Source organism: Cupressus sempervirens, chromosome 5 (assembly GCF_028749045.1).
Source record: "Cupressus sempervirens isolate cs-2001-9-10 chromosome 5, ASM2874904v1, whole genome shotgun sequence".
Classification (NCBI taxonomy): domain Eukaryota; kingdom Viridiplantae; phylum Streptophyta; class Pinopsida; order Cupressales; family Cupressaceae; genus Cupressus; species Cupressus sempervirens.
In genome coordinates, this window is record NC_143122.1 from 235,590,179 (window position 1) to 235,606,133 (window position 15,955).

The following is a 15,955-nucleotide window of genomic DNA, read 5'->3' on the forward strand; positions in this document are numbered from 1 at the left end:
ACTGACTCTACATGGGGCTAATGTCATGGAAGGGATACTCACTTGACAAAGGGAGAAGGCCTAAAACAACAAACAACTATCCCCCCCCATGGTGCTTTATGAAAATAGTGCATGTACAACTGACTCAAAACAATTTTCATGACTCCCAGAATGCAAAAGTGGCACTTTATCTCAATGTGATACATAAAAGTGCTTCAAGATGATATTTACAATGATCAAAACTGAAAATGAGCTACAAAAAAAGAAAGTACAGCTGAAAACAAGAGAATCCATGCGAGGAAAATGATCCTCGGGCCTAAAATACTCAAAATATCCACCATATAGTGAAAATGCCAAAACTATGATAGAAAGAGCATGGGCCAAAAACGAAGAAAAAGGACTACATTTTTGAAAAGGTGATAAAAATAGCTTTCCAAAACTATAAAGTTTTCAAAAAACAAGCATGGGACGCAAAAGATATGCATGTCAAAATAAAAAATAGGACTTCAAACTTCAACTTAAAAAGAGCAATAAAAAAACATCAAAACCCAAAAATACCTACACCAAAGTCTCCATCTCAGAACCAGCTTTCTAGTGCTTCTTTTGGATCAAAAAAATACCTCCGTATGCTCAAGTTATGGCAAAAAAACCAAAGGTAGCTCCAAAACAAAATCAAGAGAGGTGCATGCAAGGTCTGATGACATCATGCTGATGTCAAAAAATTGCAACATAGAATTTGATGGCCACATTAGCTATAATGTAAAAAGGGATGCCACATGGCATGCCATGTAGCAGCCATGTGGCAAAAATGTGACGTGGCAGGGGCCACATGGAAAAGTGCCACATGGCATACCTACCACGTGTCATGTGGTGAGTTGCTGGTGACTGGGCTGCCGATGTGGCAAAACTAGCACTGTCAGTACTGAGCTAGCAAGTTGAGCTGTCTTGAGCGGTGCGGAGCGGAGTGGAGCGACCGCTGGCATTTGTTGCCGGTGGAGGTTGAGACCGGGTGGTGGGAAGGTGGAGCTTAGCTGCGGCGGACTTTTGATGGCACGGTCGAGGAAATGAGTGGCACCGCCTGCTGTGGTTGCTGCGGGCCGTGCACCGGTGGCACGACAGCGATGTGCACTATAAATTTTTTTAAAAAAATTTTCAAGCCCAAAATTGTCTGTACAGTCCGTACGGAAGCCCCTGATGTAAAAAATTTTGCCTCTCGGAGCTCTATCTCCAAAATTGAAAAGTTTTATATGAATCCTGACTGCAAACGACCTTCCAGATCCAATGGTGATGTCTGTTTGGCCGCAATGTGCTCCAAAAAATCACTAATCCCCTGATTTGAAGAAAAATACATAAATAAACTAGGGTTTGTGACTTCAAATCATGGCTTCAAAATTCTTCAACTAAGCAGTAGCAGGAAGGCTTTGATACCATGTTGAAGTTGATGAAAGCCAACTCTGAAGATGCCCAAGATCACCTGTATTTGAGAACCTGTCAAAGAGAAGCCAAGAAGAGGAAGAGCATGGAGCAAGGGTAAAACCCTAAACGGACATGAGAGACCACATATGTGCAAACACAAGAAGAAAATGTATTTACAATGAGAAGTGATTTGATATGATGAAAATACAATGAGAGAGAGGTCGCTTATAAAGACCTCAAGGAAGCTTGTAGAACAAGCTAGAAGGTGGTAGAAGATAAGGATGACAACTCAACACATATCCACAAAAGGTGGAACATGCTAGAAGGGAACAAACTCCCCTGTTGTCAACAACTAACCACTACATGAATTAACTACAAAATATTAAATAAATACATTTACCTAAGTAAGCTTAAGTAATAGAATAAATAATAAATAATTAATTATTTACTCTAAAAAATATATTGTTGTTACTATCAATTGCACTAATATTGTATGGATCAAACATCTGCTGCAAGGTATGAAGGAAAAAGTATCTGAACCTGTGATACTGTATTGTGATAACCCAAGTGCCATCAACATATCAAAGAATCTTGTGATGCATGCCAAAATAAAGCATGGAAGACAAGAAAATAAGGATGGAGTATGTCAATTCAAAGGAACAGATTGCTGACATCTCTACAAAGGAACTACCTAAAGATGCTTTTGAGTATCTTAGAGGTAAATTAGGGGTGATACCCCTATCTAAGACTGTTTGAGAAAAAGCAAGACTGCCCTGCATCAAATGAGTTGATTGTTAGCATATTATAAATTGATGTAGAGGAGATTTACTTTAGACTTTTGCCTAAAGTAATCAAAGTGCCGAAGTTCCAAATCAATCACAAGCAAGGTGACAAAGGAAGAAATTGGAAGTACTTGCAAATGCTACACTAGCATGTTAAAATGCTGAAACAATACATCTTTGGCATTGTTGTCAAAGAGGCAGAAGTCGCAAGAAACTGATCAACAACACTCAATTGAGGAGAGGAATAAGTAGCAAGAAATTAATCAAATCTATCTACAAGATCAAATGGAAAAAGGGAGAAATAATGTAAGAAGGAGTCAAGAGCAGTACAAGATCTAAGTGAATAGTGGTAAGCCAAAGAAAAGAGGGAGAAAAAGGATGTTCACCAAGATGTAGCAGAAAGGGAAGAAACAAGATACAATAGCTAAGAGGGAGAAGAAAAAGCAAAGAAATTAGGATAATAGATCAGAAAGGGAGTTGTGAAAATTAATGGTAACACATTTTTGTCTTTGGCATTTGATTTACTATTTTAACCTAGTTAGCATTTTGATAACTTGGTTGATTAGTTTGGTTTGCCATTAATGCCAAAGAGGGAGATTGTTAGAAATCTAATTGGAAATGAATACTATCAAAGAGGGAGATTGATGCAAAAAGAAGAAATATTGTTATTAAAGAATGTTTTCAATCATTGTTTTGTCATTGATGTCAAACTTGCTATTTGCTGGAATGAAAATTGCTTATAAGATTCAAGTACTATCACTTAGTTGATTGATGAAGAGGATTTAATCAATAAGATGTAACAAGAGTACCTAAGGGAAAGGTTGAGTTATGGTTTTGTAATGAAGTGCAAGGATTAGTTAAGACAATGGTAAAATGATGTATTGATAACATACATGAAGATACAGAGGCTGGCCACACTTAGAAACAGTAGAAGAATAAGTTGCAACAAGGATGTCTACAAAGCTTAACTTAAGTTCATTAGTGAGTGTAGAGCAAGCTAGTTCAAGCCAAGTAGATTTTCTGTTAGTGCCAAGCAAATGAAAAATCTAGTGTGTGCTGAGTGATACAAAAGGAGCTGAGTGTGTTCAAGTGTCGAGCAAAGTGACAGGTGCCACGCATCAGTAGAACTTAGTGGATGCTGAGTGAATCCAAAATAGGTGCCAAGCATTAGTAAAACTCAGTGGATGCCAAGTAACATAGTGAGTGCCAAGCACCAAAATTTCAACAGTATCAAGCTGTTGTATTATTGGAAAAGTCAAAGATTCATCAAATTTGACCCAACAAGTTTTTTAGCTTGAATTTTGTGAACTAGATGAAGGATAAGGATGATGAGCTGGTGGCACAAAATTTTATGTAAACCATTTTTGAGAAAATTCAAGAGAATTCTTCATGATGTTTCTAGAAGAAGAAAGATATGGGTTAGATTCAATGAATACTACCTAATCTATTTGAACTAGAATTAAAGAAGGGAAGAATCGAGCAAGAAAAAAAAATCCAGACTTCTATTTAAGAAGTCACAGGCTGAGAAGCTAGAGTTGTTGGTGTGCCAAATTGCGAAGTGGTTAAAGGGTGTCAAGGAGAAGGCATCAAGGAGAAGGAAGAACAAAGCACATAGACTCTACTTCAATAAGTGGTCATATAGGAGATTGCATTGGTACATCGAGCATGAAGTCTCAAGGAGACAATGCTTGAAAGTAGGACAAGCTATTAGAGCGATGGAGACTGAAAGCCAGACAAATTGTGAAGAGTTGAATAGAGATCTGAAATTTGCATGATAAGTTGTGAATTGTAATCAGGTGAAAAGTCCTTGTTGTTACTTTCTAACAATTGTGCAAGCTAGGGTAAAATCCTATGGACTTAGATTGGTTTAACAACCATTTGTAAATCCTTTAATAGGGTGGCATTCCAAGAGAATATTCTAAAGTCCTCTAACCAGGCCCACTTCTAACAAGGTGGATAAATTCTTTAACCATGTCACATTTAACAATGTGTTGTAGCCTTTAATAGGGCAGGCCTTTTATAAGGCATCACTTCAGAAGAGTGAGAATTGAGTAGCATGTTACTAGTGGTTTTTCCCAAATTGGGTTTCCATGTAAATCATTGTGTTACGTGTTGATCTTTCATGTGTTATGCTTGCATGTTGATTTACAGTAACTTGCTAAGTAGGAAATTTTAAGCTTGGATGTATGAACAATTTAATAGGCTCACTTTACTTGATGAAAAAGTTTTAATTGGACATTTGAACCTTGAATAACTGATTCACCCCCCCTCTCAGTTATTCTAAAGCATTTCTAACACTTCCATATAGAAGAGAATGCCACTCGACTTCTTTAGTAAAAATGATGATTGGTGGGAGGAATCCCTAAATCAATCACCTCTTTGGGGTTATTATCCCAACACCAATGGTAATTACACAGGGTTGAGGTGCGTTGCTTGATCTCCCAAGTAAAAGGGCACGAGAACAAAACATGGGAAATATTTTCTCGTTCTTGTTCACACAACATGTACTTGTTAACTAAATGGAAACCTCTTTTGCAAGTTATCCAACATGAGGATTTTCCTATGACAAACCGTCCACCAATTTTTATTTTTTTTTGAAAGAGGCTTCATCTACCATATCCTTCCTCAATCAAACTCTTGAGGCCATTAGGGCGTAAGAAGATTGAAACCTGTTTTCACTGTGTAAAATCCTGAGTTGGAATTCTTCCATATCAAGTTCTCCTTTTGATCCAATCTATGGAACTTGAGGGATGAGAGAGTTTGAATGAGCTAAACAAAAATCCCTTTAAGACCACTCCCACCCCAATTATTGTTAATCTTCCATTGGAGAGGAACAATTGAAGAATCCCAGTAATCACTAACCTTATTTCTCAAATGTTCAACCAACACATTCTTTTATGCTAGGAATATTGAGTAGAAATCTAGAGGAGGTTGGTTGGCCTATGGATCCAACTAGAAATTCACATCATTACCACTCCCAATCTGCTAGAAACAACCTTAGGTTAAGAGTAGGGTGAATTTTTGAAGGTTGTTCCATATATTAGAACCTATCTGTTGAGATATGTTAAGAAGGATTGAACCCTTGCAACTTTGTAAATATTTCTCTTTCATAATTTTAGCCCATTCCACTCTAGAGTTCATAATATTCCATTTGATTTTCATTAAGAGAGCAATATTAAGAAGATGGGTGTCTCTGACATTGAGACCTCACTAATCCTTGAGGGAGCAAATTGTTTCCCAAGTTACAAGAGAGAGGCACTTGTTCTCCTCCACACCCGCCCCAAAAAAACCTATATCTGAATGTTAAAAAGAAGTTAAATATTTTATATATTATAATTCTAATAAAAAAATGGATAAAACATTAAAAACAGGTACATAATAGTCACATTCAGTGCATTTGGTGGGATGGCCCACGAACCACGGGGTGAAAGAGATATCCACATACAGTTTGTGACTAAATTGAATCTTTCATTGCGTAAGAGTTTGCTCATGTTATTAATTAATCCACATAAAAACAAATCAATCCCATTAGCTTTTTGTTGGCTTCCAATGCAAAGACTTGCATCTTAGATCCTCTTTCTGCCCATTCTTTCTTTTTCTTCTTGTTTGAAAATTAAGATATCAATTTCAGGTTTATATATTAAATGAATTCAGTCCATTCATCTTTGATGCAGCGACATAATTCACAAAAGAATAATGGAGATTTCTATTTACTACTCCATTTCTCGTCATGAATTATGTAGAGCTGAAAATGCCATCCATGTAAATCAATTACCAAACGTCTTTTCTTATCAAAATCAATGGTTTCTTATAGCCGGATTTGTGGAAAAGAAAAAATCACATTGGTTTCTATATATATGTTACATTGGTTTGCAGGTTAATCAGTCTGTTGTGAATTGATTTGTTTTGGGATAAAGTTCTTAGATTCTTCATTGCTGACATGTCGCAGGCATAGTTCTTATGTTTCTTTTATTTTCTCGCTAATATGAAATTTATAAACAAAATTCTGGCTATTAGAGATTGGTGTTCTTTTATGTTGGTCTGTTAGATTTATGTCGTAACTGATGGATTTTAGTTTTTGAGATGCAGACTGTGGTTCTAAAGGTGGGTATGTCATGCCAAGGATGCGTTGGAGCTGTGAAGAGAGTTCTTGATAAAATGGAAGGTAATTTTTCAACGGCACAATTCTTTCGTGGGGTTGTTTTGATTAGATAAAACAGGCAACACTTAAAGTTATTCTATTAAAACAATGAATTTTATTATTAATTAGACTGGAAAAAGGGACAATTAATGATTTTTTAGGAAAGAAGAAGGGAAGAATAATATATGCTTTTCATTGTTACAGATATTAATTGCTGAGAATTTTTCTATTTTTTGTATACGATAGATTAATTATTATTATTTGTTAGATTCAAGTAGACTTGAATCTAAAGTTTCTTAGATGAAAAGGATCACGATTTACCATTATATTGTAGATTGTTGCCTGAATCAAATCAGTTTTATTAGAATGTATTTATGATTTATAATTTTACAAAATTAATAATAACATCATCTCTAAAAAATTGAACTAGAACCATTTCATTAGAATTCTTTATAGGTAATTTTTCAATGATATAATTTTTATATTATTTTTATCATAAAAAACCAAAAGAATCTTAACTCTAACAATCATTCAATAAGGTAAAAGAGATGAGTTTTATCATCAGTGAGACTGGAAAAAACAAGGACAACCTATCCTATTAACCACTTGGTAATTTTTTAAAAAAAAATTTAACAGTCACAATTGATGAGAATTTGATATATATATAACTAACTTGTGGAACATATATATAACTAACTTGTTTGAATACATATAGTATTAGATTATGATACTTAAAAGATTCAATATATTTGAAATGCAGGGGTGGAGACATATGATGTAGATTTGCAGGAGAAGAAGGTCACAGTTAAAGGGAACATGAAGGCTGGAGATGTTCTGCAAATTGTGTCTAAGACTGGAAAGAGAACTACCTTCTGGCATGTTCAAGAGAACATCGTTGCATCTACAGGACAAGTTTCCCAGTAAATACTTATGATTATATATTTATGAAGAATTTGTAGTTGTAAACTATTTATCAATATCATAATATTGTGTAATATATTAAGTTACCTATAAGTCTATATTACAACTTTTCCTTTCCTTTTGTTAATAGAGATTTTTCAGTAAATAAAATTCTTTTTGCCCCCCTTAATTCTTCACATTCTCAATACCTCTTTACAATATTTTAAAGAACGAAATGTACATAGATTTGTTTGTCAAAAGATATATTTTAATTGTTGAGCCAATTGATGTTTCAGAACAACCTTTAATAATTAAAATGGATTAATATAAAACCTTCAATGAACATGAGAAGTAACTCTTCATATCTACTATAACCTTTGCCTATCTTAATTAATTATTTTCTAAATAACATATTAAATTTTGTGGAAGGAATAAAAATGGGATTTTATATAAGGATTATTTTAATTTAGAGAAAATTTTGTATTAAATATAAGGAGATAAAAAAATAAGGTATCACCAAAGAGTTTCAAAAATTACAAGAGACGAAGCCTCCAACTGAGAGTATTTAAGAGTATAATAATCCAACATATAAAAGTAAAGGAATGACTAATGAAGCAGGTCCTAATGAGTATCCACCCATGCCATCCATCCCATACTACCTTCCATCTAGACAACATTCTTTTGATTTTGAATTTGATTGAGTAGGAGGATCATGTTGCTAGTAGTGTCTTTTTTGGTCCTCCTAATTTCTTTATTAAACTTCTTGATGGTTTTCTTGATAAGATGGATGTTCTCCATATGCCTCCTCCAAATGTGATCATCCTTGAGCTTGGTCATGAAAAAGGTTGTGTATCTAGTTTTGAGCATCCTTTTGAATTTATCTTTATCAACTTTCATAGTATTATGAACCTACAATTTTTTTTTAAAATGAGTGAGACTTCGAAAAGACTTAGTAAGAACCCTGGGAGTGTTCTGAAATCTTTCCTCTTTCCTGCATTTTCAAATCTGCCATAAAATGTTAGAAGAAAGAATGTTCCAAAAAATATTAGTGTCCTTTTTAATCCCATCAATATGACTAGTAATAATTTCAAAATTATTAAACTTGGTAGACATAGAGATACCAAACATGAGCCAGACCTCTTTAGCAAAGTTGCAATCAAAAAAAATATGTCTCCCCATTTTTAGGGTTCTACAAATATTACAATAATGCATCCAGAATTAACAACCATTTAAAACATTCAATCTTAGGATCAATCATGCTTTTCCAAAGTTTGTCAAAGTATTTCTTCCAAGAGGGGACATCTATATCAATATACCACACTTTGTTAACATGACTGATGATGGAATCATTATAACTAATAACAATGTATATGTTTTTTGGCTTTAGGCTTGGTTATAATGGTTCCATCTGACCATTTAATGTTTAAGAATCTGTTAGAGTCAACATGTTAGAGAGAAGGAATGTCTTTGCAATCTTTGATGAGCATATTATATACCTTCTTTTGAGACAGGGGGATGTTAAATCTGTGCTTTAGCTCATCCCACATAATGAGCCTATCAGTTTCAAAGACATCATCAAGTTGAGTGATCCTAATGGTAGACCAATGCTTGGTAGAGCATCCTTGGGAGAGGGCCAGGAGCTTACCAGGCAGCTGTAGATTCCAACAAATGGATCTTTCACCATATATCTACTTGTTATCACAAAAGTTATTATTCATGACGTAAGGTTTGACATGGTTCCAAGATTTCCAAATGGATTTAAAAACAACAAAGCCTTGAATCACAATAGGAAAGTTGCCACAAATCAAGTCACAAAAGTTAAGTTTTTCTAGAATTTAGCATTCTTGGGGAATCCTCCTTCAATGTTACTTCTGACAAGAACTTTCCAACGATCATCCCTATCCTAGGAGTGGAAGATCCATTTGGAGGCAAGAGCTAAGCCACTAGTTTTAAGGTTCTTCAACCCTAAACTACAAGGAGCTTGTCAATATGACACCACTCCCATTTAACAACATGAAGCTTCTTGTTACCTTTGCCTACCCGACCAGAGGTAGTCCTGATGGCCTTTTGAATTTCAAGGATCTAGTAATTTTTGAACATCCGATTAGAGGCATAATAAATATTGTAAGAAGAGAGGATTTTTTGACAAGCATGAACTCTACTAGCTAGAGATAAAGATCTATTGTGAAATTTATTTAACTTCCTAATGATTTTTTCTTAACTTAAAGCCACATATCTTTAAGAAAAGGCTCCATAGAGAAGGGAATGCCAAGATACCTAACAATCTTGTGTTTTTTTATGAATAACATGACACTTACAAGCTTATAACATTTGGAAGACCAAGAGTCACAACTTAGAATCCACACAAATATAACCAAAATGTCCCTCTTAAGATTTAAATCAAGAATCTCCACAATGAAAAATCATTTCTTCAACCAATTAAACTAAACGCCTAATTTTACATTTTAAAAATAGAAAATTATTTATTTTTATAAAAATTCATTAAAACTTTTTTTTACAATCAAATAATATATAAAAATAAACTTAGAAAATGTTTATTTCAAAATTTTATAATATTTATGACTAAAATAGAAATTTGAACTTGTTCACATATAATTCTTGAAATTTATGGAAATAACATTGAACAAATTAATAATATCAAACTATTTTAACATTTAATTTTAAAAATATTAATGTAAGCTAAATATTTTTAAAAAAACCCTCTCTAAGATAGACCTAGAAAGAGTACTTAGTGATCCTTTTTACTAGAAATATGAATACAAATTAATCTTGATTGAACTTAAAAATAGTAGTTGATTGTTAGAAGAGGTTTATTGGTATTTTCTAACTTATTTCTCTAAAAACCATTTAAATAATAACCACTTCTTATATTCAAGGACCTTGGATCAATTCCAAAAAAACAATAATCAATCCTAACTTTAGATCCTACTTCACTTTTGGTTTTGCAAGACACAGAGGGGTAGTGGGCTATGATAATACTAGCTGATGTGTTTAAAAAATGTTTATGGTATTCAGTAACAATTTTTAGAAGTGATTGTGTTGGAGTTTTTGCATCAACATTTTGGATCACACTTTGCAGACTAGGGTAGGGGCGAAGGGGTTAAAAAGAAGAAAAAGAAAATGAGGTCCAAAAGTCAAGGACAAAAAGGGAAGAGGGGACAAAATAAAATGAAAAAATGGAACCAAAGGAAAACTTTATATATTTTTATTTTAAATATAAAAGAAAAAGAAGAGAACCAATAAAAACAAAAGACAAGAAAGAAACAAGAGAACCAATTAGAGAAAAGAGAGAAAGATCACAAAAAATAAAAATAAAAGCCAATAAAATATATAAAGACTAGGAAAAAATTAAGATAAAAAAATAATTAAAGAAAAATATGTCTAAAATCACAAATGATAAAGAGAACAAGACATGTTACTAAAAAAATACCAACAAAAATATTGTCACTTATTAAATTGAAAAAATGTTAAATGATCCATTGTTTTGGCTATTTTCTTCAACCAATTTTCTCTTTTTTATTATCATGTTTTGAGAACATGAAACCTTACATTAACTTATCAAATATTTTTTTTAAATGTTGTTTCTTGATTTAGATCTATTTTTAAATCAAGAAATTTATTACCTTTTCGCTAGGACCTTATTAGGGCTATAGATTCAAACTACAACATGAAATTTACAAATTCTTAGTAGATTAACTCAAAATAAAATGAGTTGATGAAACTAATGCCTTACACTAATTTTCCCTTTTGAAAATCCTAATATTATGCTACTCTTATTTTCTTAATGCTACATCCAAAAACCCTTTTACACAAAATGAACATTTGCCACAAAGACACCATAGAGATGAAACATGTGGAGTGTATCCATTTTATCTTAAAGAGTTGTAAATAGAATATTGTGGTGACATTTAAAATATCTAAATTATGAAGATTTATTTATTCAGATTATGAATAAGCACTACAAATTATTATGTATATACAACATAATTGTTGGAATTCTTTAGAATAAGTGAGAGGTGGGGGGGGGCGGGGGGGTGAATCAGTTACCCAAGGTCGAGATGTACAAATAAAACTTTTCAATGCTTAGTAGACCATACCCATAAAACCTTATTATGCATGCATCCATTAGATCATATAAGACTTAAAATTTGTAGGTTACTGTCCTAGGTCAAAACAACTTTGCAAAAATGTAATTATGAAACATAATAGATTCAATAACACATTTGACACATGGATTTTATATGGAAACCCAATTTGAGAAAAACTTCCAGTAACATGCTACTAATTCTCACTCTTTTGAAGTGATGCCCTATGAAAGGCTAACCCTGTTAAAGGTTACAATATACATTGTTAAATGTGACCTAGTTAAATGTTTTCAATCACCCTGTTAGGAGTGAGACTTGTTAGAGGAGTTTAGATCATTCACTTGGAATGTCACCCGATTAAAGGATTTACAGATGATTGTTAGGTCAAATTTAATCCAAAGGATTTACCCTAGACTGATACAATGATTAGAAAGTAACAGTATGGCTTGATCTGATAACAAATTACAACTCACTTGTAGATTAAAAATCTCTATTTCAGTCCTCCATTTTGCTTGGCTTCCACACACTTCAACTTTGATAGCTTGTTCACACTTCAAGAATTCATACTGTTAAGCCTTCTTGCTTTGCATGCCATTTGCAGTCTCTTTTGTTCAACCACTGCGTGAAGATATACCCTGGACTCCTTGTCTTCTCACACATGACAACCTTTTCTTTTGATTAGCTCTCTCTATATATAGAGATTTGAGATCTTTTTTCGCTTAACCACAATCGTCCATTTTAGGGTTAGGTAGGATACAATGAATCTATCCACTTTTCCATTTGGTTCCTCTAGAAACTTCTTCTTTAATATACCTTGATTTCATCACAAAATGGTTTACCTTGAATTTTGTGCCACCAACTCATTATAGTTATCTTCCATATGCTTCACATAATTCAAGAAAGCAAAATAGTTAGCTCAGATTTGTCAAACCTATGTTTTAACATGAATACCAGTACTTGACATCAATATGATATTACTCAACTTCCATACTATTCCTCCACTCATCTTCCACTAGTTTACTTGGCAAACATTAAAGTTTACTAATGCTCAACATTGACTAAACTTTACTCGACTTATACTATATTCACTCAGCATACATTGAATCTTCACTTTTCTAAGCTCCAACTAATTTTCTACTCGACTTGTACTACCTTTGCTCGGCACCTACTATGCACTCGGTCAAGCTTGGGAGACACAATTCATCTTACTTGTTCTTCTAGAATTAATCAATGTATCCAACCTTTGCAGCCTTAAGTAGATAAACAATAGACAATATCATCACTGTCTTAACTGATCTTTGTACTCCTATTTCATACCATTACTCAACCTTTCCTCTAGGTGCTCTTGTTATCTCATTTGATCAAATCCTCTTTGTCAATCAAACAAATGATAGCACTCAAATCAACTATGCAGTTGTCTTACCAACAACTAGCAAGTTTGACATCAGTGACAAAACAATGATTGTTCCATTGCATATTCTTCACTTCAAAACAATCTCATCTCAACAATCTCCCTCTTTGGCATTGATGGCAAACCAATACCAACAATAGTGCCAGAAAGAAAATAATTCCTTGTATTTAAATCTCTCCCTCTATTAGTAGCTTTCATCTTTGGTATAGGCTACAAAATTCAATTCTGATCAACAGACAATCAACTCTTCCTTATGACTCCCTTCATCTGTCATCTTGCAAGGTTTCTCCTTTTGACTTTCTCTGATCACTTCCTCTTTCTGATATGTCTACTCTATTCTTATATCTCCCTCAATACTATCTCCCTCTTACTAGCTAGAAGTATTTCTTTTATTTATTTCTCCCTCAATAGTAATTATCAAGTACACTATTTCTCGCTAAGTAGGTATTTCATATTTCTTTCTCCTTCTAAAGTAATTCTCCCTCTTTTTGGTATTCTTTATTTCTCCCTTTTTGACAATAATGCCAAAAACTTCTCATCTCAACATGCAGATGTTAACAATTTTAGTTTCTCCCCCTATCACCTAAGTTGTGACTGTTCTTCTATTCAAGCTCTTTGATTACTTTAGGAAGCTCCTAAAGTAATATCCACTACATCAAGTTGCAAGATACAACATTCAAGTTGGTTGATGTAGGATACTACTCATGCTTCTTAAGTAGCTTTGGATAGGGGTATTACCCCTAGTTTACCTCTTAGATACTCATAAGCATCCTTAGGTAATTCTTTTGTGAAGATATCAACTATCTGCTATTTTGTATTCACATATTCCATCTTTACTTCTTTGTCTTGAACTAACTCTCTCAAGTAATTATACTTGATTGAAATGTGCTTAGTCTTTGTGGGCATCACAGGGTTCTTTCATATATTTATAGAATTTGTATCATCACAATAAAGTATCACGGGTTTAGTGATTTCTTATTTCATAACTTTGAGTAGCTGTTTGATCCATACAATGTTTGTACAATTTACTACAACAACCACATATTCAACTTCAATAGTAGATTGAGATATGTAATTTTGTTTCTTGTTGGTCTAGGTGACCAACCTCTTTCCTAACAAAAATGCTCCTCCACTAGTGCTCTTTTTGTCATCAATATTTCCAACTCAATCAACATCGGTGTAGGCTCTCAACTCAAACTTCTCATTTTTCTTGTAGTATAGATCATAGTCTTATGTTCCTTTTAGATATCTCATAATTCTTTTAAAAACCATCAAATGATTCTCCTTAGGATTAGCAGAGAATCTTGCAACAATCCCAACATATAATGAAGGATTTGAGCAAATATGCAAATCAAATCCATAAAGCCCTCAAATACCTACATGTAGAAAACTTGTCTGAGGGAAGAAAAAGACAAGAAGAGGCAAGGGTTTTCTTTAAAAAAATGCAAATTGTATTCTTAGATAACGAAAAGATGTAAATTATTACAAAAGATCAATCCTTATAAAAGGAGATCGAAACTTGAAAGGGTAACCTAAAAAGTTACCAAGGGTAACCTAAAAGGTAAAAGCTATTTAATAATTACTAATTAACTATTAAATACAGAATGCAAAAGATGCATAAAAAAAAATCTTAAGAAGGGAGAAAAGGTAATTTAATTAATGAAATGAAATTAACCTTTTTCTCTAAAACCCCTTCTTAAGATGAGCAACAATGTAGCTACAAACAATGTAGAAAGAGCAAGGAAACTACAATGCAATGAACATTGAAATAAAACTTGGGTCCCGAAAACAAGGCTTGATGAGGTACCCAATCAAAACCAAATCTCTATGAAATAGAGAAATAGAGAAAACCCAGTGGGAAAAACTCTACTCCAAAAAGAGATAGCTAATAACCTAGTGAAGGACTGTAGAAGCCTCCAACTAGAGGATTGTCCAAAAAATAGGAGCAAAGAGAAATTATGAAGAAAAACATTGAAGCATTTAGAAGTTGCAAAGCTCTGTCAAAAGTAACTGCTAATATGAAGAACCTCCATTGAAATAGAACCTGACTAGGTAGAGAAGATTGTAATTAGCATCGAATTAGGAGGCACATAAAGGAAAACAACTAAACTTGAAGATACAAATAACATGAAACACCAAAGCCTAAAGATTTGATCAATCAAAAATGGAAGGCTGCAACCAAAGTAAGAACAAAAAGAAGAGTGTCTATATGCTAAATGATCCATCTCACCAAAATGCACAAGTACCCAGCTACTACATCCGCTTAGTACATAGGAACAAAAACTAAATACATAGCTCACTCCATCGAAACAAGGAAGCATGAGAAACAACATAAGAACCCCCCCTAATGTAAACAAGGGTGAGGTGACAAGAAACTCAGAAAGTGGACCAATAACTCTTGCAAAATAGAAAGAACCAAGAACATTGAGAGTGAGGAAGAGGTACAAACACCTACAAGAGCATGTGTCATCGACACATCATGGGGCTAATGTTATGGAAGGAACACTCACTTGACAAAGGAAGAGGGTACTAAAAGGAAAAAAAAACTATCCCCACATGACACTTTATAATGCAGAGCAAGTACAATAAGTCACAATGATGAGGAAGATCCTGAAAGTGCAAGGAGTGACACTTTATCTCAGTGTGTTTTCATAAACATGCTTACAAAATATATCAACAATGATCAAAAAGGGAAAAGAGCTATTATAATAGATAATACAACATAAAAGAAGAAATCCCATTCCACAAAAATGATCATTGGACTTGAAACATGCAGGATATCCACCATATCACAATAAAGAAAAAACCATAATAGAAAGAGCTTGGAGTAGAATTTTGAAAACAAACTAGGATTTATAGAAAGAGTACTAAATCGACTTTCCAAATATATAACATTTTTGAAAACAAAGATGGGATACTCAAGATATACCCCTTGAAGTGAAATAAAGAACATCTGGCTTTGACTATTCAAATAGGCAACCAAATTGCATCAAAACCGAAAAATTCATGAGTCATTATCTCCATCTCACAACTAGCTTCTCAATGCTTCGTTTAGATCAAAATAATACCTCTGTATGCTCAAGATACAACCAAAAAACCAACAACATGTGAAAAGAGGATCTAAAGGGCAAGTAGGAGGGATGATGCAGTGCTGACATCATCATTTTGCTACTTTAAAATTGATGACCTGTTGGTCGTCATAGCAAAAAAAGAGTGCCAT

At 33.6% G+C, this 15,955-nt stretch overlaps 1 pseudogene; it reads left to right on the forward strand.

Annotated features, from left to right (window-relative positions):
• The first annotated feature begins 6,208 nt into the window (after window positions 1-6,208).
• LOC149555355 (copper transport protein ATX1 pseudogene) lies at window positions 6,209-15,859 on the forward strand (annotated as a pseudogene).
• The last annotated feature ends 96 nt before the right edge of the window (window positions 15,860-15,955 follow it).